This window comes from Alexandromys fortis, unplaced genomic scaffold (assembly GCF_014885135.2).
Source record: "Alexandromys fortis isolate MF-2015 unplaced genomic scaffold, M_Fortis_MF-2015_v1.1 scaffold_17, whole genome shotgun sequence".
Lineage (NCBI taxonomy): Eukaryota > Metazoa > Chordata > Mammalia > Rodentia > Cricetidae > Alexandromys > Alexandromys fortis.
Window position 1 is genome coordinate 3,440,396 of NW_026067896.1, and position 25,255 is coordinate 3,465,650.

The 25,255-nt window shown below is 46.7% G+C and overlaps 1 protein-coding gene across 2 annotated transcripts in view; it reads right to left on the bottom strand.

Annotated features, from left to right (window-relative positions):
- Ncald (neurocalcin delta) overlaps window positions 1–25,255 on the bottom strand; it is a 284,369-nt gene that overhangs the window by 136,153 nt on the left and 122,961 nt on the right. For both annotated transcript variants that reach the window (XM_050163132.1, XM_050163141.1), the window contains one exon: window positions 16,729–16,779. The gene's annotated coding sequence lies outside the window, so the exon portion shown is untranslated. The remainder of the gene's footprint in view (window positions 1–16,728; window positions 16,780–25,255) is intronic.

The window sequence follows — 25,255 nt, forward strand, 5'->3', positions numbered from 1 at the left end:
GATCCACACCACAGACTCAGCTGAGACCGCAGACACAAGGGGGATGAGGATGCAGGGGCAGGGCAGGAGCAACCAGACGCTTAGCCAGGCAAAGCCCTAGTCTTCAGGAGGCTGAGGCAGGAGTCTGATAAGGCACTCAGGGCTCCATAGAGAGACCCCCATCACAAAGAACAAAGACGACAGTGTTATTGTGACTCCTGCCCACGATCCCACATTAAGGAGAGGAATTCCCGTGTTGACTCTCAAGCGTGCTCTATGATGTTCTATGATGGTTTAGACCCATGTCTGGTGTGATGACATCCACGAGCAGCTCACACGTCGCTGGAAGAAAGCACTCCTCCTCCAGCTTCCATGCTGTTAATGCGCAGTTTTGTTTCTCTGCCTCCAGGAGAAACACCATGGGCTGAGACTCAGCTCCAGTGCCAGCGGGGGGAAAGCCATTAAATTCAAACACGACTTAAAGGAATCGGCCTAGCGAATCTGGAACACAGAATTTTACTTTCACTTTCTCAATTCACCCCGATGAGGTAGTAAGCTGTGTGGCCAAGACGAAGCGTAACTCAAAGAGACCTGGGAGGGGCTAGAAGTTCATTCCATAGACTTGGTATCCTTCCCTCTAAGGCCAACTTTTTTTTTTAATTAAACCCTTTTAGTCTTGCCCTTATTTTAATTTTTGCCATTTTCTGCACACACAAAACTGTTTGGCCAAGAACACATGAGATTCACAGGCATGCTTTGACTTCAGCACACACGCACACGCACACATAGACAAGCACACGGTTGCCAACGCCTACGCCATATTAGCCTGCCTCCACATATCGGCGGGTTCTCAGCTGGCCAATTAGCTTACTCTGAACATTTTCCAAGAAACTCAAATACGAGTAGAGTTCCCTTCCTGAAGAGACGGGTTCCTACATAACCAATGTGATGGCTGAGACTCATGTCAACAAACTAGGAAGAGACCCTGCTCCTATCTCAGCAGGAAACTCACTTTTGCCGTCACCCCCCCCCCCCTCACTGCACTGTACGAGATCCTCTGCAGATTCATTCTGAATCAGAAAAAAATCCCAACATAGTACGGTAGACTCGATTCTCCATGACAAACGGGAGAGTTGAGAGGTACGAAGGGGAAGGGCCCGATGCATTTGTCTTTCCCTAGGAAGCAACAGCCAGTCTTTCACTCCGCTGCTAAATCTATTTTGCTTTTTGACTTGCTTTGTTTCCATAAATGTGATACCTAAATAAGGCTCCCATCTAGTCAGTTGCATAGACCAGAACAGGTTTTTCTTGTCTTCTCGGAGAGCTAGAATAAATGCTCAGCTTTGCCTGTGGTACTGTCTAAATTCCTCATGCCAACTGTGGCAATGGGCCCCCTTGGCAAAGCTTTGGGGACAGACATAAGCCAGTTTACCAGATGCAAATGTGAAGACTCAGCCATCTTACCAGCACAAACATCTGTGCGCTTTAAATCAGAATTTACCCAGTTTAAAAATCCAGGCCTCTTGAGAGCTTAGGAAGAACTCACATGGCTCGGTCCCAGCACATTGGGCTTCCACGCTCGCTCTCCAGGCCGCTTTTCTCAGGAGCAGCAGGTGCGGCTCTGCAGTTGCGACCCCTGACAGCCAGCGACCGTGTTACCAGAACGCTTGGCAGCAGCAAGAAAGTTGAAGTGACTTTTATGTCTTCTTTGCAAACAGGAAGCAGGAAACACACCTATGAGAACCATCGCAGCTCAGCCTCCCTGGCTACAGGATCAAAGTGCTCAGGGTGAGAGTCGTAGGCAGTCTCCTCAAAGAGCGGTGCTGGGCTTTTCGTGGTCTCAGCGTGCTGGGCAGATGCCACTCTGGCCATGCAACTCTGGGGGGGGGGGGGACATGTGCACTCAGCGATAGCCAAAGACTATCAGCTTCAAAGCAAATGGATTTATGTATCAGTGTACACACACACAGACATAGAGATACATAAAATAATACGTTATCAAACCACAGGGTTTATTTAAAATAATAAAAGTATAGGGATCCTGTGTAGGCAATGAAGCGCCAAATTCACTTACATAAAAGAACAAAACAAGGAAATAGTTTGAAACATTCAGCTGGAAAAAGAAAAAAAATCAGACCGGAGTCAGGCTGATTTGGGGAAAACAGAAATGCACTGTACAGTTTGCTCCCTGGCGGCTCTCTCTTGGCACAGCTGTTCCCTGTAGGCTGGCTTTATTCTCAGGCCATGGCTCTGATTTCAGTCACCTGAGAGGATATCAGCCTCATCGTCCTCCCCAAATACCCCAGCGTCACTCAGGACAGCTGAACCTGTCCGTCACAGTTTGGTCAAGTCTAACACACAGAATGACTTCAGCTAACCCGGGTTTATCCCAAGAGGTGAAACTAGGGTCAACATAAATAAAAACAACACGGAGAGGCATTCGGGGTTCTTGGAGAGAGCAAGGGAGGAACAGATAGACGATGTGGAAAGAAGCCAGACATTTCTACCACAGCAAGGCTTGACAATGAGCTGGAGGGTTGACAGCTAACACATGTGTCCAAAAAACACTAGACTAGGCCTTGGATTGTCTGCTGCCCAAACCAGGAAGAGCAAGGCTGTATTGTATGGCTCTGAATTTCCCTGGCCTTGCTTTACTAGAAATCTCTATCAACACAGGCTTTACTCCCAGAGGAAATGACTCAGAACTCCTTCGCAGTTACGAAATGCATTCTATGGTGTGAGAGATTCCTTTGCTTTCCGTCTTTCATTTTGCCATCCAGACAGATCTGCCAGAGTGGGCAGACATCAGCGCTGGAAGCAGAGACCATGGCAGATGCTGCCGGCTGCCTCCCCAATGTCAGCCTGCCTCTCTCCCTCCAGACACTAGTTTTGTTCAAAGAAGGGACATTCAGATAAGGAGGAGGCACAAGTGAGCCAGCGTGGGGTCCTGGACGTGTAAACGAAAGTGCTGTGGATGGAGGTTACAAGGCAAAAGCCACATAGTATAAGACCTAACGCAAAAGATGCCACCACACTGGCCTGCCCAGCCTGCTCCTGGACTGGCACTTGAGAACAAGAAAGCTATGTTTGCGTAAGCCATTCTAGAAGGGCTCTTGTTATAGGCCACAGAACATAGTCCTGCACCAAGAAATTTTCACAACCACCTTGATCGTGAGATAGTGAGAATCTGTGACTTGCAGTCATGTCTCCTGAGCTCCCAGCCACTGATAACTGCCGTACTAGGTTAGGCACTGCCTGTGCACAGCTGAGCCCATCCTCTGAACACCATACAAGAAAACCTTTCACACGCTCATCCATTGTTGAGTCCTACTAAGGCAGGCCTTCTCCAAAGTTTCTAAGCCAGGCTGGCAGTCCATACCCGTAATCCCAGTATTTGAAGATCAGGGGTTCTAGGTAACCCTTGACTACAAAGCTCAATTCAAGGGCAGCCTGGGCTATATGAGACCCTGGCGTCAAAAAAAAAAAAAAAAAAATCAAACAACAAGTAGGTTATTTAAATGACTTGATATACTCTTCAAATTATAGTTCAAATGGTGGTAGAAGATTCACCTCCCACACTCCTCTCTTTTACTCCCCCCCCCCTCTCTCTCTGGCTAAAGCAAAGGACACTTGTTTTATTTCAATATAATTTCTCTCCAGGGTGTCTAGGGGAGAGAAGGCCCTCTTCCCAAATCCTGTGACGGAGGAGGTTTCTTCCTTGATTTTCTCATTCACTGAGCTATTAACAGCTATCGGAGCTCCCATGAAAGTTGAAATAACTTACCCAGCCAAGAAGAAACCATACCAAAGATTGATTCCAGGGGGGATTAAGGGTTTAGCTGTGAAAAGCAAAAAGGCTTAAATGTTTAGAGGGAGATAAAAAAAATAACATTTTTTTCTGAACTCAAAAATGGGAAAGAACCCTTCAAGGCATACAAGTGCTAACCATAGAAAGAAAGACTGCCGTGTTTGCAAAGGGAATGTTAAGGTAAGAGAAAGAAGTTTAAAAGAAGAGGCTTGTTTATAAGTATTCTACTGATACAAGAGAAACAGGTCAAAGGAATAGGACTTACAGAAATGGTCTATCTGTGAAAAGTGCTAAGAACTTGGATGAATTGCAGACATTTTAAAAACCCACATATCCAATACACACCCCCACACAACTGTCTTGCAGTGTTGAATGCTACTAAGTCCACAGAGAGCCTTAGAACAGGAACGAGTCATCCACGAGGACATGGCTGTGTTTATTGACATCTGTATGGGACAAAGTTACAAAGGGAGAAGCTAAAGAGGTCTCCAGGAATGGACAGGACTCTAAAATGGTGGACGGTCAGTGCTCAGCCACAGTTTCTTAGGGCACAGCATTTTCCTCTGTCTAGTCCCAGGCTAGCCCAGTTGGTCCCCAGCCTTCTGGTTGTCTCAAACCCCAGTCTCAGGTCAACCCAAGTGATCTCCAGCCTTCTAGCTGTCTCAAGCCCTAGTCCCAGGCTAGCCCAGTTGATCTCCAGCCTTCTGGCTGTCTCAAGCCTCAGTCCCAGGCCAGCCCAGTATGTCCCCAGCCTTCTAGCTGTCTCAAGCCCAGCGGTTAACATGGATTCTTTCCTTTTCTCTCCTCTGGGAATCTGCTTCCCTCAGACTCCTTGTTTACCTGGCCTCTGGTTCAGTTCAGCATCGTGGCAGCTTCTGCATAGGAGGACTCCTGAACCTTCCGCATGGGAGGACTCCTGAATCTTCTGCATGGGAGGACTCCTGAACCTTCCGCATGGGAGGACTCCTGATCTTCCACATGGGAGGACTCCTGAATCTTCTGCATGGGAGGACTCCTGATCTTCCACATGGGAGGACTCCTGAACCTTCCGCATGGGAGGACTCCTGAATCTTCCGCATGGGAGAACTCCTGATCTTCCACATGGGAGGACTCCTGAATCTTCCGCATGGGAGGACTCCTGATCTTCCACATGGGAGGACTCCTGAATCTTCCGCATGGGAGGACTCCTGATCTTCCACATGGGAGGACTCCTGAATCTTCTGCATGGGAGGACTCCTGAACCAAGTTTTGTTATCAGGGTACTTGACCTGACTAAATATACTACCCAGACAGTCTAATGGGTTCAAATTCACCAATGGTTTTATTGCTCCCATGGCTAGCAGATTCCAGCTTTCTTCTCTGCAAGGCAGGGGTGAGGAAGAGTGATTTTAAAGACCCGGGCTCCTCTCTCTAGGACACGTTTCTGCGAGGTCACCAGCTGCTTCTCCTGTGAGTCTCTTCTAAGCCCAGCACAAGGAGGCATGAAGATAAATGGGTGGGAGGACAAATTAACACTGCAAAGCTTGATAAATACTAACATCAAATACTAAAAATAACCAGACAGCAGTGTCTGCTTTTAGGAATTTCATTTGTGCCTTTGTGTTGGGGCCGCAGGGAGGAAGAGAAAGCACTTTTGAGTGGGACTGGAAATGTTATCTGGAGGCAGGAGAGCTTCAGCAGGCAGTACTGCCCCACCCCCTCCTTGAAATAACTCTGTCTGGGCTCTCTCTCTCTCTCTCTCTCATTTCTGTAGCTCTGTAAAGGCTCCCTCGCAGGGCTGCACACAGCGCCTCTACTCTTGCAAGAAGAGAGGCAAAGAGGCTGCAAAATTGCAGGCTTGACCTGTCTTCTCACCTGCAGAACTTCCAACTGTTTCCAGCGTGCAGAAGGGTGATGGGATCAGGGTGTGTGCATCGATCTGTCAGTCCCTGATACCTGAGTGTGACATGGCAAGACCCTTGATCACACAGACATGGTCTATATGATGGTAAGAACGCTAGACTAGGACTCCACAAGACTCCAAACATGCCTGCCCCCAGCCATGCCTGCTGTGCCTTTTCTAGACTGGGGATGTGGGCAAACAACCCTGCCTGTGAGCAGGTCAGGATCTCTGGGTATGAGGGAATGGAGAGGAGCAAGCCTGTTTAATTCTGCTGCTGTTATTGCTCTCTCCCTGGTGAGCACTTCCCCTGCTGTGAGCTGATATGGATTGCCAGAATAGAAAGAAAGCACGTGTGGAGGGAGACAAAGCGCTCCCTCTTGGATGAGCTGCAAGCCCCTCTGCATTCTTCATCTTATCCCTCCCACAATCAACAAACAGGGTTTATTTTGAGCCCCAGCCTTCCTTTCTGCTCCCCAATTTTGCCTCTATCTCGTTCACTCGCAATGACCCAGTCTAGCTGTGCATGAAGGGTTTTCAATGATATTCTCGCCTCTGAAAACCACATCTATTTCCTGCTGCTTCCTTCATGAGTCCAAGGAACAGGGTGAACAGGGTGCAGCCCCCTGCCAAGTGTCCATCCACCATCTATTCGTAACCCCCTCCCAGGGCTCCCACACCTCCCCACCACCCCTCTTCCATTCTGAGTCTGCCTCTCTGGCTCTTCCTCGGCCCCCTCAATCCTGAAGGTTTGCCTTCTTCTCTGCCGCCTTAACAGACATTGCCCATCTGCTTTTTAATCGGAGGACACAGGTTCCTTTCTCGCTGCCTCTACCCCTTCACCCAGGGCAACCAGATCTCCATTTGCTGTCCACAAGCTGCCTAAGGATTCCCAACAGTCCAGGGCAGTGGGTTTGACCCTTCTGCACAGCTCTAATATACTGTGCCTCTTAATTCTGCGGCAATGCAGCAGCAACTTCCGGACTTTTCCTGGGACCTGTGTGCTATTCCTAGGCTCACTATCGCCTCTTCCTCCCCTCCTCTTCTGGCCAATGTATAAATGAGGGCATCTCCACTGTCTAGAGTTGCCAGATCGAGCCAAAGAAAAATACTAAACTTTTAGTTAGATTGAATTTTAGATCAATATTAAAAGATTTTTAGTATATATCGTCTAAAATTTTGTCTGGGAGTTTTGATACTGAAATAGTATTCTTTTCCACCTGAGCCTCAGTTCTGGGCTCCCTACTTTAATCTGACAGCCCCTGTAGCTGTTTCTTCAGAGTTTCTCTCTAACTTCTCCCCTTGGTTTTCTATCTCGTGGCTCCGGTAATAACTTTTTTCCCAGAAAAAAGACTAAACCTTCCTCTCTGCCCCCAGCCTTTGCTGTGTTTTTCTGTGGATATTTATAGCATTTCTGAACTCATTTGAAATGGAGATTCTGCTATGACCCCCATCTCTTTTGCTCCCTCGGAACCTTAGTTTTTGTTATCTTCTTTGGCCTTCCAATTACATCAGCTCCAGATCCTGTCTCCCCCACTCTTTCAGTGGCCAACTCTTGGTTGGTTTTGCTGCAACCATGGCTCTCAAATCCACCTTCCCTTCCATATTCCTGGACCTATGGTTTGAGGCCATCATCAAATCCTACCACTCTTTTGAAACTGGCTTTAACTAGTTCCATGATCTCTATTCTCTTTTCTTGTAATCTCCACACATGGCCGCTGAATGAGCACCCTAAAGTCTGAGTGTGGGGGTGTCGCTCCCTTGTTGAAAAAGCTCTTCACTAGCCACTGCGTGAAGTGAAGTCCACACCCCCGGCCAGTGCCCAGAGCCTGCTCCAATGTGATCTTTCTCAGCTCCTGAAGGCCCCAATCAAAGGCCTTCCCCTATGGGGTCACATTCAGACTTAAGTGTAGATCACTTTTAAAGGGACATATGTAGATTGGTGGCAGATACATTCTATTTACTGAAATACAAAAGCAAATCAGTTAGAAGGTAGTCACATTGCGAACCAGAGAGATTGCTCAGTGATTAGGAGCACTTTGCTCTTCTTGCAGAGGACCCAGGTTTGGTTCCCAGCACTCATGTGGTAGCTAACAACCATCTGTAACTCCAATTCCAAAGTAGCTGGTACCCTCTTCTAGCCTCTGGAGTACCACACACATAAGCAAAACATTCATAAAATAAAAATAACTAAACCTTTTTAAAAAAGTAACCACATTAACAGATTGAAGTAACTAAGTAAGTTTTTAGGAACCGATGTCAAGAAGTCACTTCTGCACAAACTTAGTATCTCCAGGTACAGATACCGTCAAGTTCACATTAGCATCTTATATCTCTGTGATATCAAGTCACGGACTCAGAGAGAGCCACCTACTCATTGCTACCTCTCCTCTGAGCTTTGGAACTGGATCCCTTTCTTGTCACCCTGCTTCTTACAGATAGGAACTTACAAAGCCTCTGTGACAGCTGCTGCCTTCTCTAGGATGGAAATCTGCAAACCACAGGCTCTCCGTGCCCCTAATCTACACCAGAGTGCTCCAATAGCACCGATCTGTACCACAGTGCCCAGTTCAGGTTAGCGAGCTCTACTCCTCAGGATTAATAACTGAGATGTTTGGTGGGGGTGGAAATTAGCACCCAGGGAAGACACAGAAAGGTGAAACAGCATCTGCCCCATGACAAACGTCTGTGGCACATGAAGTGTCAACAGAAGCAGAGGAGGGGACCTGCCACAGAGAGCGTGGAAAGGGCTCCTGGAAAGGTGAGGCCGAGAAGAAACTCCAGAAAGTCAAGGGAAAACTTGGCTCTATCCATTTGCCTAAGCTGTTCCTCTGGGAACAAAGAACCATCACAGCTAGGAGGAGAGCAGATGTAGTCGAAGCAGTGCTTCTCGAGATCTTATTTTTCTGGCTTCCACGCTTCAGAAACATCAAGACAAACCTACAATTTCCCTTTCCAGTGGGTCCTGGGTGCCGCCATCCCTTGTCACCATCTGAACACTGAGGCTAGGACCATGGCAATGGGTGAGAAGGATGAAGATGAGGGAGGGGTGTGAACGAACAGGGAGAGGAAGCAATAACTTCATTGCAATAACACAAAGCTGGGAAGAAGGTAGGAAGGGCTCCACTTTGAGGAGTCACACCTCCTTCAGCCCTAGGCATCAGCCCACGTGAGCTCTATCATGAGATACACAACAGATACATTCAAGCATTCAAAATACTCGGATGTGCAAAATTTCACAGCTGGTCACAGGTTCATAATAGCTATGTGCCCCTTTCATGGGGGAGACACTGCACCATGCAGAGAGAGAGCCTGCAGGGTGGCGCAGCTCCCCTGCCTCTCCAAAGAGAGCGCCTTAAAGACTCCTCTGGCAATTTTCGCTACACAATAATAGAAAACACCCCAGGCAGAGTGTGAGAGACCAATCTTGTAAACAGCGGGATGGGAAGGTGTAAACAAGAATGGAAGGAAAACATCCACCCGTTTATAAAAACGCCACTTTTGACAAGGGACTAGGAATAAACCCAGTCACAAATATCATGGAACAAAAGCTCAGAGCAGAGTTAAATCACACACCAGGTGGCTGCGAGGATCCATCCCATTCTGCCAATTCCTCCCCTCTGGCAGCAGGCTTGCTTTTACATCCTTCTAATTTTATAAGCTTGGGTTGAGGAGTTTGCTTCTCTTTCCAAGCAACATGACCAGCATTTTAGCTGGGGGGGGGGCAGTTGGAGCTTTCCTGAGTCTCTGCTTCCTTTAGTGACCCCAAAAGCACTGAGTTGGAGCATTCCAAGCCATGGCAGAGCCATCTTCCTTTGCACATCCTTGGCAATAAAAATACATGCATGTACTCATACTGAGTCCTCATATAACTCTTATAATCAACACATTATATAACAACACGTTAGAAAGATCCAGGATACTTTACCTTTCCAAATAAGCCCACTGTTGACTAAGTGTGGGGTAAAAGGAGTGAGCAGACACTGACTTTGAAGGCCGCATAGACCACAGGAGAAGGGAGACTTGGAAACACAAGGTTTCAATCAAGGAGGAAGCCACCTTTATCCCTCAGCTACGATGATAAGATGCATGCTAAGCAAGAGTTTATAGGAAGCCATAATTTTAGACAAGCCACATGGAGTAAACCTACACAGAGCAGATCATAACAGAGTCATACATGCTAAGTGTTAGGTAAACAAACTGAAGCCTGAAACGTGTTAGGAGGAGCAGGGAGGAGGAAGATTGATGATTAAAGTTATCTATAGCAGTCCATCAGGGCAGGGCAGTTTGGATGAGCAGGCATGATCAAGAACACCTCTCTATTTCTACCCTATGAGATTAGGGAGAACAGGAACTCTGGAAAAGAGCAAGCTGTCCTTTGCTTCTTATTTCCTTCTGCCCCCTAGCCCCCTCTGCTCGCCCCACTGGAAGCCTGGTTTATTTCACAGAATCAGAGGCTACCTGGCTCTGGAATCATGAGCAGGCCACACCTCCAACTGAACTGCTGCAATTTTGTCTTTGGCATCTCCCACTTGGGGTGAGAGCACTCCCCATCAGGTGCTTACAAGAATGGACCAGGGATGAAAGAGGTGTCATGGCTGAACAGGCACAGCCATGGGCCAACATTCATTGCTTCCTAGAAGGTGGGAAGCGCTATTCTGTGACATCCTCCTATCTCCGCCTCCATTGCTGTCTTGCTCAGTGGTCCCACTCTTGACCTCAACCTCCAAACTCGGAAATTTGCCCAAGGACTTATGGGCAGTAAGCAGAAAGACGGGGAGTGGAAGCCAGGGTCGCAAAATGAGAAAAGCTTTCTTTTAGGTTCCCATCAGCCTCCTGGGCTGTGGAGTAGCCTGAACCTCCCTGCCCCAGAGCATCTGACCCAAACAGCCGGAGTTTGAATTTACACTTTTCAAACAGCTCTCAGCATAAGCAACTGCATTTGTGATATGATTTAAGGGGAGCCAGATGGATTAAAAAATACTTCCATGTTTCCAGAGTCAGGAAGCTCAACATTGGAGGTACATTACTTTGGGTCTTAACGTCATTCTGACTCATGGCTTGATTTCTTAGGATACAATCCACTTAGGACAGCTAATTTTCAGTTGGAATGCCCTCAAGGAGAAGATCTAGAGGCTGAGATGTAGAACAGATGCCTGGAAAGAAAGGTGGGGGCTCGAGGATGGACAGACAAGGAAGACGGGGTGGTCCTAAGAACAGGTGTGGAGGCTTTGCTGGGCCTACCGGTGTTTGTGCTCCTGAAATGGAGAAGTTGTACCATACTCCATTGTAAGAACTCTGTTAGGTAAGAGGAGGAAGAGGAGGAAGAAGAGGAGGAGGAGGAAGAGGAGGAGGAGGAAGAGGAGGAGGACGGGAGGGGAAGAGGAAGAAGAAGAAGAGGGGATGAGAACTAGCTAGTGACATCGAGCACCAGGGACACTGAGTTTAGTGTTGTTATTAAACACAAGCAAACTTCTAAGTTCTTGCTTTTCAAAGATCGTATAGTCCTTTAAGAGAAACTGTCCCAGCAGCAAGCAACCCATGAGAAAGTCGGGGCAGGAAGCTCAGGAAAGAAGAGGTCAGACTTGAAGGGGGTGGTGTCAGCTCTGCTGGAGACACAGTCTCAGGGGCAGTATCGGATACAGAGAAATGACACGAGTGGGTGCGTGTCTGTCTTGTTTACAGCGTGAGCTTGCACTGCCTGCTCCAGTTGCTGCTTGGGCGCTCCCTAATCACTGACAAGCAAAACGCCATTAGTTTGTCCCGAGAAACAAAAGCCCGATGGCAGATGCATTGTTGAGGTCTTACTAATACAATGCCGCACTTCAAAGCAAACCATCTTCCCACACAAAGCCTATTGATCATTGCTACAACTGTCAGCTAAACACATCCAGAATTTCAGTAAGAGGTGAGTTACCAGATTTATACATTAAGGTATGTGTCAAATAAATCTGAGGACACTGTTAGGTAATCCCAAGCCCCACCCAGGAAAGAAACACACGGAAGAGCTTGAGTGTCATCAGAGTTCAGGAGCTGAGGGAAATTCTACATGGTTCCACTGGAGGCAGCCTGAGGAAGACTCACCATCTCTCACCCAGAGATAAACACATCCCTGCGTGCGCTTGCCCCAGGCAGGAAAGGTGACTTGTTTTTACCTCTACTATTGTCTGTATGTTTTAAAAAGACACTTTTATTTAGTTCCTACAAAGAAAACCACCCCAAAGCAGAAAAAAAGGAAGGGAGGAAGCGTTGACCTTTACTTCACCAATAGCCGCAGTCTATTAGGCTCCATTGCTCTGGAACACAGCCCTTTAGAGCCCTTGGCACAAGGGAAGCCAACATCTACAGCCGAGGCTTACTGTGAGTGAGCAGGGGAACGGGGAGAAGACTCGGGAAGGAGAGAAGGGAGGCAGGAGGACCATGGGAATCCGGTTTTCCAAAGGAGAGAAGGGAGGCGGGAGGACCATGGGAATCCGGTTTTCCCGCAGGGTCTTAACCGAATGACTTCCAATGTATGTTTCCCCCTTGCCTCACCTTAGGCCTCCATCAAGGCAGCTGCAGATCTGAGTCTTAAATAGCAAAGACTTTGTGTCCCCTCACAGGCTTTTAGTGGCCTCATCAGGGACTCTCTGGACAGCGATCACGAGACCCAAGCCCACCCACCGAGGCTGGCAGAGTCCTGAGTTTATTTCCAGTCAAGCAGCTGCTGGAAGGTGACTTCTGAAGCCTAAATATGCAATAGGGCTTCTCGATGATTCGGTTTTCACGGAGCCACGAGACCAAAATGAGAAAAAGATAACCCGAAATGCCAAAGATGTAGGTAGTGGTTACAGTAATTTGTGCATTTCTGTGTGTGATATCTAATGAGAAAAGGACTCAGAATTCATGATGAGTCTGCAAAAGCGAATATCCAATATATTTTAAACAAGCAAACACATGTAAAGCATGAGACATACAACTTTAATGAAAACATTCTACCAATTAGTTATTAGTGGACAGAAGTTTGAAATGAAAGTATGAAAAAACCCAAATTGCCTTAAAATGAATAACCACGAAAAACTAGCAATGCTATTATATTATCTGAGCTTTGACTGAGTGAGTTCTCAAAATTCATAAACATGGTTGCCAAGAGCATATTTATGTGCTAGAAAAAGACTAGTCAGAGATACAGTGATACATTTAAGAACTATCTCCAAATATTTTTTTTCTGACGCCTTGATCTTCATGTAATCCTAACTCTCATCTGATAACTTTGAAGGGCGCTGCTAGTTTGGGGTAAGAGGCAAACCCATTTGTTTACCTCCAACAGAAATATGTTCGGAAGCAAGCGGTGAGCACATCCCTTTAATCTCAACTTTTGCTGCTTTGCTTGACGATGGTAGCAATCCCAACAGCCATGAGATCCCAATGTCCCACAATGTCCCAATGTCCCACAACTCATGACTGTTACACACAAGCCTCACGTCACACTGTGCACATCCTCGCGCAATCCCCAGTGTGAGCCTTGCCTGTGAAGTGCAGGCTTGGCCTGTCATTTACATTTAGCCAGCCATGATAATGCCAACTGAGTAGGTATTTCCCTAATTGCTTTGTAAGACGCCAACTCGGAAGACGAGAGAGTCTTCTGCTGGCTTTGAGAACATAAGCTGTCATGTGGACACAGGGCTATGAAATGTCACAGAGCATGGGGTGATGGGTAGTTCCTTGATGAGGACAGATCCAGGCGACAGTCCCAAAGAAAACGAGAGACTCAGTATTCCAAGTGCAACTGAATTTCATAACTTCATGAACTGAAAGAAAACCCTTGAGCCCTGATAAAGGACCAGAGGGACTAACAGCTGCCTTGTGAGACAGTAAGCAAAGCTGGGGCTAGCTGCCAGCAGACTCGGTGCATGGAAACAGATTTAAGTCCTGTATTTGTGGTGGTTTGTTATGTAGCAATAGACAACAAGACTCACGGTTTCTGTTATGCCTTGGCTTTGAAGTGTCCCACAGGCTCATGTTTTGAACACGAGGCCCCCACTTGTGCATCGTTCGAAGGCTGTGGGGTCTTTAGGAGGTGAGGCAGGGTTGGGTTAACAGAGACAAGCCCTTGGAGGTTATTCCCAGCCCTGGTTCCAGGTAGCTTTCTCCGTTTCATGGTCTGCGGGGGAAATACTGTTGCCTCGTCTCCTCTACAGATGGAGCCATTTTGCCTTGGTTTCCCGGCTATGCCAGGCTGCAATCTCTCCAAAACCATGAGTCAGATGAGCATCTGCTCCCTTCTGTTTCCTGTCAGGTGTGTGGCCACAGCGAGGCACAAGGAACCGAGAGAATTCTAATTCTCCGTTTTCCCCTTCCATTTTTCTGTCAGGTGTGTGGCCACAGCAAGGCAGAAAGAACCAAGAGAATTCTAATTCTCTTTCTACTCAAATAATTATGTTTCAGCTTTGACGATTATTTTGTTCCCTGTTTTTTTTTTTCCTAGTTGTCATTACTGTTTGTACTTTTGATTTCCAAACAGGAACCCATTATGTAGCCAGATCCTGAACTCCAGATCCTCCTACCTCAGCCTCACAAGTGCTGGGATTACAGACATGCACTACCATATCCAACTTGTTCTTCCTTCCAAGGATGATATAAAATATAGCTGAATGCTGTATACATGAATATTGCCTGTGTAATTTAAAAGTTCACTGATGAATATACTTCTCTAGGTAGGAATCTTGAACACAAATTATACACCAAAATGTTTTTCCCCCCATACTTAAAAATTAGCAGGTGGGGGTTGTAGGTGGGGGCTCAATGGTCCAGGGAGACCTTGCAGAGAACCTGAAGGTTCCCAGCACCCATGTTGGGTGGCTCACAACTGCCTGGGACTCAAGCTCCGGGGGATCTGATACTTTCTTCTAGCTTCTGTGGGTAACTGCACGCATGTGCACATACCACACACGTATACACATAAATAAAAATATTTTTTTTCATTGGAAGGCTTGGTTTGTTTGCTGTTGCTTTGAGGGAGAGGTATACTTTCACTTTTAAAAAATTAAAATTTAATCTTCCAACATTTATAAGTTAAGAATTTATAGGATCATTGTGAAGATAGGCAGAGAGAAACTGTGGACTCCAAGCTCAGCTACCCAAATGTTAGTAATGGTGTGTATCACAACCAATACATGATAAAGCATACCACATCTCATTGCCGACTACACTCCACACTTTGTTCCTGCTTTTTTCAGCTTTATGTCCGCCCCAGAGTAGACTTGGCTATGACACAAGCTGACTTTCAGTCATAGTCTGACTTAGGCATCTGCCTGGGACAATTTCCCCTACATTGCCTGTTTTAAATACACTGATGGTTCGGAAGAGTTCTGACCAAACATTTAGAATAGGCAGATATTAGACTTCGTCTTATGTTTGCCTCATGGTTAGAGTCAGGGAGCGTGTGGGGATGAAAATCCCAAAGGTAAAGCGTCCTTCTCACTATAGATTGAAGATGTCTCTTATTGATGTGATGGTTCACCGTGATGTGAACCGCACGCAATTCCCTGGTGGAGGTGAGACTGTAGAGGGCTTGCCTGGCAGAGACAAAGCTCTGGTCTCCGTCCCCCAGAGCAGGGAACGTTTCTGTCTGAAGTAGGATTGTTTCTTCCCACTTCCCACTCTATAAGAAAATTAGCTGAGATTCTTCTGCTGGGGGTGGGGAGATCCTAGCTGAGATTCTTCTGCTGGGGTGGGGAGATCCTAGCTGAGATTCTTCTGCTGGGGTGGGGAGATCCTAGCTGAGATTCTTCTGCTGGGGTGGGGAGATCCTAGCTGAGATTATTCTGCTGGGGTGGGGAGATACTAGCTGAGATTCTTCTGCTGGGGTGGGGAGATCCTAGCTGAGATTCTTCTACAGGGGACGGCGGGTACCCTAGCTGAGATTCTTCTTCTGGGGGGGGGTCTCCACCATTTATTGTTTATCCACACAATCACTGATATGAGCGCAGGTATGCATCCTTTAGGTTATAGCTCAAGGCTGTTTTATTTATTACGTGGCTGAAACTGTCCCAGCCATTGGGTGCTCTTGCAGCTGGGCCCCACATTTGCGTGAGAGGCAGGTGGGGAACTTTGTTTTACCATTTTCTTTTTCATTTCTTCAGTTTCTGGTACCATGGGATACGCTAAGCTTATCTTGTGCATTTCCTGCCCTTAAATCAACCCTTTCCTCAAAGAACCCCCGCTTTTAACATAGAACAGATCTGGGAAGCAGAGTTTTCAGTGCAGGGAGATCGATGCTATGGGGGTGTCAATGCTTTTAAAGCAAACCAGTGCTACAGTCTCCATACAAGACACGCAGATGCTCCTACCCTCGCCATGTCATGTCCTCATTTCTGGACATGACAACTCATACCCATAATCCCAGCACTCAGTAGGAGAGACAAAAGAAGGGCCGTAAGTTCATGGCCACCCTGGGCTCCATAGTGAGTCTGGAGACAGCCTGAGCTGTGGAGTGAGATTCTGTCTTAAACCCCAAACAGAGAACAATAAGAAATAAAATCAAACTTTAACAAATATTTTAAGTGGCAATTGTATCAGCCAGCGAGGCGGTCCTATTAGAATCATTGTAAGGGGGAGGACACCAGGCCACAGAGAGGAGCTGACATAGGTGTAGCCACTAAGTGGCAGAGTCAGGGATCGGAACGAAGCACCCAGATCCAGATTTACCCAGATCCATAGCTGGCACACTTCCCAAGGCTCCACATCTCAAACTGCCGAGTCATCTAACCCGTCTATACATTCCCCAAACATATATGTGCCTGGCACCATCTGAATGAAATACTGCTTGGACGATGGCCCAGCTTTAACATGTCAGGGAAGGTTGCTGTGCGTATCCCTGGAGGTAATCTGAGCTTTATTTTTTCATCTCTGTCCATTTACTAGTTCTATCAATTTTAAAGCGATGGCTCAGTGTTTCTCCTGTACATAAAACCCTCATTCCTTCTGCTGCTGTTCACCGATAAAATACTTGAACAAAACGATTTTCATGAAAGCATTGAACAAAACGCAGCCGAGAAGAGAATTCTAAATGTGCACTTACCGTGTGGCTGTAGCTTTCAGGAGGCTCCACAGGACTGGAATTGAGAATGATCTGAAAGAAACAGGCAACAGAACAGAAGTGAGCAACACCTTTCAGGGGCATCCTCACCGTGCTTGGGGACGCGCTGGAGGCTTGACTTCCTGAGTCACTGGCGCAGATCAACAAGATAGGCTCCTCTAGGACACAAGACAGAGCCAATACCATGGGAGGCCGGGATCGACTCCCTAACAGTTCCAGGATCCTTGGAAGATCCTGAGGATCTGAGGCCCTGAGGAGGAAGGACACCGGAGAAGACAGGTCCTCAGGGTCAGCGCCTAGCACCAAAGGAGCTGCCTTCCACGTGTGTAAAACATGACTGTAAAATAGCACACTGAGCAGTCACAATCCACAGTGCCGGGGACATAGCTCAGCCCATAAGGAGCTTGTCACACAGCCAGAGGACCCACATTTCATCCCTGGAATCCACATAAAGATACCAGGTGTGATGACACAGACTTGAAACCAGTGCTGGAGAGGCAGGCAGAGCCCTGGGTTTGCTGGGACTAGCCTACCCTACTACTAACTAGTTGCTGTGGCTAGTCTACCCTACTACTAACCAGCCTTGCTGGGACTAGCCTACCCTACTACTAACTAGTCTTGCTGGGACTAGTTAGAGGCCAAATGGAAGAGTCTGGCTCACAAACTAGGTAAACAGCTCCTGAGGAATGACACCCCCAGTAGTCCTCTGGTCTTCATGTGCACATTGCACATACACGCGTGCACACACAAAAACACACATATACACACATATAAATCTTTTAAAGCATCAGTAAGGAATGGTAGATGGTTCCTTGGGAAAAAGCTCCTGTTGACTGGGCCTGCTAAGCTGGGTTTTATCTCAGGAACACGTGGTGGAAGCAGATAACTAAGAGCAGAAAGTTAGATTCTCAGGACAATAGAGCCCAGGAGAATGAAAGGATCCAAGTGAGCCTTCTGGGAGGAGACCAACTCAGCAAGTCTGCGGAGAAAGCCCCGAGGCAGAAGATGGGGTCTCCAGACCCTACCACTAATGGACGTCTGGAGTTTAAGCCCTCTCTTTGAAGAAAGGGCATTTTAATACCTCTGGGGCCACCAGTCTAGACAATCCAATCGATCTCTATAATATAATTCCAAAGCTACCAAGAGGCCAAAGCCGTCTAAGAAGATCTGCTTTAAAAATCCCAGCTGGCATCACTGAATTAGTAAGGATCAATGCTACCTTTACTGGGGGTAAAAGCCCAAGGACTGTATGACCATTCATCCTCCCTGATTTTTTTAAAGTTAAAACACCGATTGCAATAATTCAACATGAAAGGGTAACTGACGTGATAGAAAATGTAACTGGTGAGTTCTGTGTGTTTGAGGATTTGGCGAGGCACCATTTGTGGCCACGCTCATCTCAGGCAATACACCAAGGGCTCTTCCAAGCCTTGGCGGAGAACTGAAGGAAGTTGAGACAGAACTCGGAGCTTCTTTGCCTGCAGCTTACACCTTTGCCTACAGAAAAGCGGCAATATATTTCAGCGGGCCAACGATTGAACCTTTGAGTGTTCCAGAAGTGACCCATCTTCCTTTATGTTTACTTTCAGCCATAGAATAATTCTGATGTAAAACAGATTCTTGTGAGTTTCTCACTTGAAGTCTATACATTTAATAGACACCATTGAAAAGCTTTGGCTTAAAGAAAAGAAATCTCTCTGAGCACAATTTAGAACAGAAAAAAAATATGACTGGATGATTTTTTATAGACTGCCCTTTAACTCAGTTATTTTGGAGACATCCAAGCATATAACTTTTTTTTTTTTTTTTTTTTTTAATTTTTCGAGACAAGGTTTCTCTGTGGTTTTGGAGCCTGTCCTGGAACTAGCTCTTGTAGACCAGGCTGGTCTCGAACCCACAGAGATCCGCCTGCCTCTGCCTCCCGAGTGCTGGGATTAAAGGTGTGCACCACCACCACCCGGCTCCCAAGCATATAACTTTAAGGACGGCGTTCTGAAGCTTTTTCATCGCTAGGGTGTGGAAATGATGAAGAAAATCCACAATGGTTTGCACACTTTAAAGTATGTATAGTCAGCTCCATGTCAGGCTTTGAGAATTTACGGGGGGCAGGGTGAAATGGCAAAGCCAGTGAGCAATCTGACCTGCCATGGAGCCCCACAGCATCACACCTGAGAGCTTGTGAAGGATCAGGGCAGCTGGTAAGCCAGCAGCACAGGCCAGGAGAATTCTCTTTTCTCTAAGCCTTTGCACTGGCTTCAGATCTTCCTACAGACCAGTGTACACTTAAATGCAATCTACCTACCCATAGTCTACAGACAGACCACTCTACATAGAGACACGTGCTACCTACCCATAGTCTATCCACAGACCACTCTACATAGAGACACGCTCTACCTACCCATAGTCTACCACAGCCACTCTACATAGAGACACATGCTACCTACAAACACATGTGCCTGGGACCAGGGGAGACGATTCACATCCGGAGTGCTCTGGTACATACCTTCCTAATTTATGCCACGAATGGGAAGGCAAAGGATGGAGGATGATGGAAGCTCCAGGAGGCTGAGGTCCTGAGCATGTTAGCAGGGGGTAGATCAGAACGACCACATGCTGTGGACACACGAAGAGGAATATGCCGTCATCCTCCTAAATCTATTTACAGTTGGCTTCAACTTTTCCTTTAGGATCTCTGCTGGGAAGCTTTACGGTTTATGAAGAAGCAGATGAATGTTGCTGGTTAAATTGACTTTTCCATCAGCCCAGAGCAAACTCTTTTAATGACAGTGATAAGGCTTAAGATATTTTCTATTCAAATATGCAAATCTCCAAGTTGGTGTGCTGTGGAGGCTGTCCGCATCTGGATCCAGCACGACGTGGAGCAGTTTCCATGTTGTGGGGAGGCGCTGTGGAGCTGCGGTATTCCTGAGGCACTACCGCCAAGCCCTGGTCAGCCCTGCCATCCCTCCACGCTAGTAGGAATGGGAGGAGTCAACCGCCCGTCAGGCATGTATATAATTTTTCATCTGAAACCTGGCATTTTTATAGAGCAATACATTTTTTAAAGTCTTGTAAACGGCCCATCACTCCTTATATTTCTTTTTCATGGGATTTAAAGTATGTTTGATAACTAGTGCTTCAAATTCAACCCTAGTTTTCCTCAGGAAGTGGGAAATGTTTAATATTTATTCATCTGGAAAAAATGTACCATGCCCCAAACACAATTAAACTGAAAACAGATGATGCTCATCTTCCCAGGGGCATTTAGCATAAGCTAAATATACTCACAACACAGCTGACCACCCCAAACACGGCTACCGGAACCAAAGCTGTGTCAAGGACAGCCCTGTCATTGAGGAGCCACACATCCTGCAAAGAGAGGACATCTGAGCGCCACGCTTTACAGAGGCAGCTAATAACTGTTTTCAATTTTTCTTTCATTTCAAAGAACAATGATTGCCGAGAAGACAGCACCATGCATGGATGCCGTGGCACGGGGGACGAGGACAGAGACGACTTCCAGAGTCCCTTCTCTTTCCCTCGTGGGCTCCAGAGATTGAACTCGGGCTGTCAGATTTGTGGAGAAGATGCCTTTGCCCACAGAGACGACGCACCAGTGCACAAAACTATTTCAAAGCCTTTCCTCGTCTCACTTTCTGCTTTTAGCACGAGTCCACAGAGAAGGATTAATCTGGCTCTCTCAAATGTGGTAAACATGAGCATTAACTATAGATAGAATGATTTAATAGGGTTCTAACTTGTCTTTTAAAAAACATTTCTGGGCCTGCTAGCGCAGCTCCATAACCAAGTACATGCTTAGCATGCACAAGCTCTTGGGTTTGATCTCTGTTAGAAACAAAATAAAACAAAACCGTGTTACTACCATTGCTATCATTTTACCTGGACTAGGTCCTCCTAGGGCTGGGCTTCATTCTGATGTCATCATTCTGTGACTTAAGTCACAAAGGCATGATTACTTCTCTTATTTATAGTCTACAGTTGATCTAAAACCCAGAAAGTGAATGTATACACACACACACACACATATATTTAAAATGGACACCAAGAAACCAGTCTGATTCCAGAGAACAGAGATTGGCTGCTTGGGATTAAACAAAGGTATTTAGACAACCAGCATGCTCCAAAATGTCACAGAGGACGTGGAGGGCTCAGAGACAGTTCTCTCCTGTCAGGTCGCCTGCAATGGAACACTCTGGAAAGGGCTTGGCTGGCTCAGTTAAGGAAAATGCAATCACCCAGTAGTCAAATCACAAGGGAGTCTTATCTAGGGAATGCTGAAAGTGCTCACTCCTAAGGAGAGAAGCCAGCCCATATTCCACAGACGAAGCCATCAAAAGAGGATAGGTAAAAGATTCAAGAACAGGGCAACCCTCTCCGTCTTCGGAGTTTTCCATGGGCATTGACCATTAGCCCCATTACCACACGATGGGTATATATTTCTTTTGTGTTTGTGTGTCTATCCTCACTGGGAAGGAAGTCTTTGAGGACATAAACATGTCTGGTTCATTGATGTAAGCTGATAATTGCTACGGATCCCGTCAGCATGCGCTGACTCAATGACCACGTGAACGGGTCAACAGTGCAGAGGCCACTCATAGAAAATCATTAGAAAGACAGAGGGAGAGGGTGCTGGGTTACAACAGAAAACAACTAAATGTGGGCAGGGAAGAAGCTAAACAGGAGTCAGAAGATGTCAGTGTGAGGGTCATTTTGTCTAGTCAGCATCTGAGCCTTCTAGAACTGTCTGCCCTGAGTCCCCGTGGCTCTGGTCCTCAAGCAGGCCCATGCTCCTCTCCTCACCATGGATGGGCCCAAGAACAAGGCAGGAGCTGGTTCTCTCTGGATATTTAAGCTGCAGCTAACAACAGCACAGGGAGTTGGGCCGCCAGTCACTGCAGTGCCTTGGAAAGACGGTTCATGCCTCCCACCTCCTCTTTCCCAAGGCCTATTTATTTATTCAGCAGCTATCATTCTGTAAGCCACTGATATCCTCCCCATGGCCTCTGGTTTTCAAAAATGATTCCAATTTCTCAGCACACATCTGTTGACATAGTGTATATTTCTATGCCTACAGGAGGGTGATTAAAAGGAAATCAAATGCATTTTTAAAGGCATTGCAATGATGAATTAGTACCAAATACTAACTGTTCACAAGTATAGAGCCAAACCCCTTATATGAGTTGGCCAACTTACTCTTCAGAAGCATCCCTAGTAGTGACAACTCCCAGTTTAAAATAAAAAGACTGGGAATCCAGACTAGCACACAAGTTGCAGGGCTAGAATTTGACTCCCAAGTCCAAGGGCTCAACGGTTGATTTCCTCATTTAGTTCTCAAGAACTCCTGGACATCCCAAGTCTCAGCAGGAGTAAGTAGAAACGCCACAGGTAGCCAAGCTAGGCAAAGCCGAGGTTTGGATAAGATGGTGGGTGAATCTCTCTGGGTAGCGGGTGAACTAAGGTAAAAACACTAGTTTCCATAGTCCTTCTCTTTCCAAACTCCAAGGGTCAGTGTTCACCATGCAAGCCAATGAGGATAACATCTACTAAGAAGGGCCAAGATGAGGGCACAGAGGAGGTGGTACCCAGCAAATGGCTCCAAAGCTTCTCTTCGCCCGAGGGACCCAGACCTTTTTCTTTTGTTCCAAGGATAACTTCTGATATATAGTCACAGTCACAGAGGTGGACATCACACACAGTCCTCACGCTGCCACTCTCTGTGACGTAGGCTTGCTTATCCTCCTACTCATCTTCCCCTCTCACTGATTTATGCCTTTATTCATTCTTGGCCGCTTAGAAGACGATCTGAATATCTGACTATTCCAAGCACAGCCAGAGTGCACAGCCAACAAGACGAGTAAAATCCCTGTTCTCACAACACAGAAAATCTAGACAGGAAAACAAGTCTCAATATAACACACGTACGCAGCCCTGAAACCAACCCCCAGGTCCAGCTATATGTGTACAAGTGTGCACTGTTATGAGGGTCAGAAATCAGATCTGAGACGGGAAGGGATTCAGAAGAATCTCCGTAGGATGGAGGGCTCTGAGGAAGGGTCTTCTAGCTTGAGAAGTGAAGGGTGAGAGGGGAAGGGTAGCCAAGGGTTAGTGAACAGTGGTGCACGTAGAGGAAGCAGCTCCTAGAGAGATCCACAGGTGGGGATGCCTACTCATTCCAAAATACCAAGGTACCACTTAAGGGGGAAGTTTTCACTGAGGCACATGGTTTCAGAGGTCCTACCCACTATTGCTTAGCATGAGGTCCCGTCTACTATTGCTTAGTGCCGTATTTGTGGGTAGTCTCTCACGATGACAGAAACATCTGGTACTAGAGGAACCTTTTCACCTCACAGTGGACAGGATGTAGAGAAAGAGAGAGGAAGAAAGAGGCCAGGGGGAAAAGACCTCCAAGGACCTGCCTCCAGTGACCTACTTTCTCTAGCAAGGCCCCAAAAATCATAAAGTTTCCACAATCTCCCAAAATAGGGATGTTGGCTGGGTACCAGCGATTCAGCACGAGCCAGGGAGGGGGGCTTTAATAGTCAAGCTGTAGCAGAGTGGATCTGGCTGTCAAGAGGCCTGAGGAGTTTAGAAGGGATGGCAGGAGCTGAAGCGGACTGAGGGGCAGACTCAGTTGGAGTTTGGACTGTGTTCTGAGCACGGTCTATTCTACGACTCCCAGAAGAAAACACGTTAGAGAAGGCAGAACTAAAAATAACAGGAGAGCACTGGTTTTAAGCAAGATGTTCCTGTCTATTTCATGCCTAAACGGCTGTTAAAGTGCTCTGAGCTTGCAACACTGGCGTTCAGGCTGGGCTGTGTTTTGAACGATAAGCTGGGATCTGACTGGAAGCTGGTCTCCCAGGGGAACTCCTCCCCCAAAGCCCTCAGAGATGAATTCATCCACGAACAATCTCTCACAAATCCTGTGCCATTGAAGGTAGGGCCGTCATTTTGTAGATGGGGAGAATGAGTCTCAGAGGGACCCTACAGCTAGTTGGAATAAGTATGTTTGAGTCTTGTTAGACTCTCTGGCTGGGTCTTAGCCATTGTCTTGGTTGTTTTTCTATTGCTGTAATAAGACACCAAGGCAACTCATAGAATAAAGAGTTTGTTTGGGGTTTATGGCTTCTGAGAGCCCATAATGGCAGAGGAAAGGAATGGCTGAGGGCTGGCATCTTGAGCTACAGCCAGGCAGAGAGGAAAGCACACTGGGATGGTGCAAGTCTTTTGAAATCTCAAAGCCCATCCCTAGGGACACAGCTCCTCCTCCTAGTGACAAGGCTACTCCTCATATTCCTTTCCAAACACTTCCACCAGCTGGGAAACAACTGGTATGCAAACCTATGGAAGTCATCCTCATTCAAGCCATTAAGTTATAATTATCCAGAATTCTAGGAACACAGAAGTCATGGGTGACCTTGAAGAAAGAATGTGATGGAGTAATAGGGTAGACTTCCGAGAGGAGTGAGATCAGACAGAACTGGAGACAATGGCCTGGGCAATTCTTAGTCGGGAATAGGACTATGCAGGACTGTTGTTATAGGATGGAGACTACAAAGATGGGAGGCAATATGTAACGTATAAGATGAGAACGGTTAGGAGAAGAAAATCAGTGAAGGAAGAATGACAGGTGGCAAAGCAGAAGTGCCAAGTCCTAGGCAAGAAGGGTGTGGGCTGCGGGGTTTACAGTCAAGGCAGAAGCTCCCATCCCAGTCCATGCGTTAGAGTTGCTTAGGGACCAAAGCAGAGAAAGCAATATGAAACAAAACACAGTTTCTTCCCCCAAACAGGTGGAATCACAGTCCCTGAGGCTGAGTCCTTAGCATCTTAGCATCACTACATTTTGCTTATTCATTTGCTACATTCACAGTAGGTTTCCATGTATGACCAAGGTGGGGTTTCATTACAATTCTACAAGGATATAGTTTGGGGTGGGGCTCAGATTAGCACATGGTCAATAAATCCAAGTCTCTTGCATACTGTCTGCTACAGGACCCTGGCTTGTTTTAGTTGGCTATTACATTCCATCTGAGAAAGAAGATTTAAAATCTAAATGTAGATTCAATTTTGCCCTTTGGTGTGGGAGGTCCTCTGTCTATGTGTTGCTTTTATTGGTTAATGAATAGAGAAACTGGCTTGGCCTATAGCAAGGTAGAACTTAGTTAGACAGGGAAAAGCTAGGCTGAATGCTGGGAGAAAGAGGGTGGAGTCAGGGAGAAGCCATGGAGCCACTGCCAGAGATAGACATGCTGAAACTTTGCTGGTAAGCCACGACCTTGTGGTGATGCACAGATTAATGGAGATGGGTTAAATTAAGATGTAAGAGTTAGCCAATAAGAAGCTAAAGCTAATGGGCCAAGCAGTGATTTAAGTAATACAGTTTCTGTGTAGCTATTTTGGGGCTGAGCAGCCAGGAACAAACAAGTGGTTCCTCACAACACCTCTTCATGTATTTATTCTTCTTACCTTGGAATTGAGATCGTTTGAA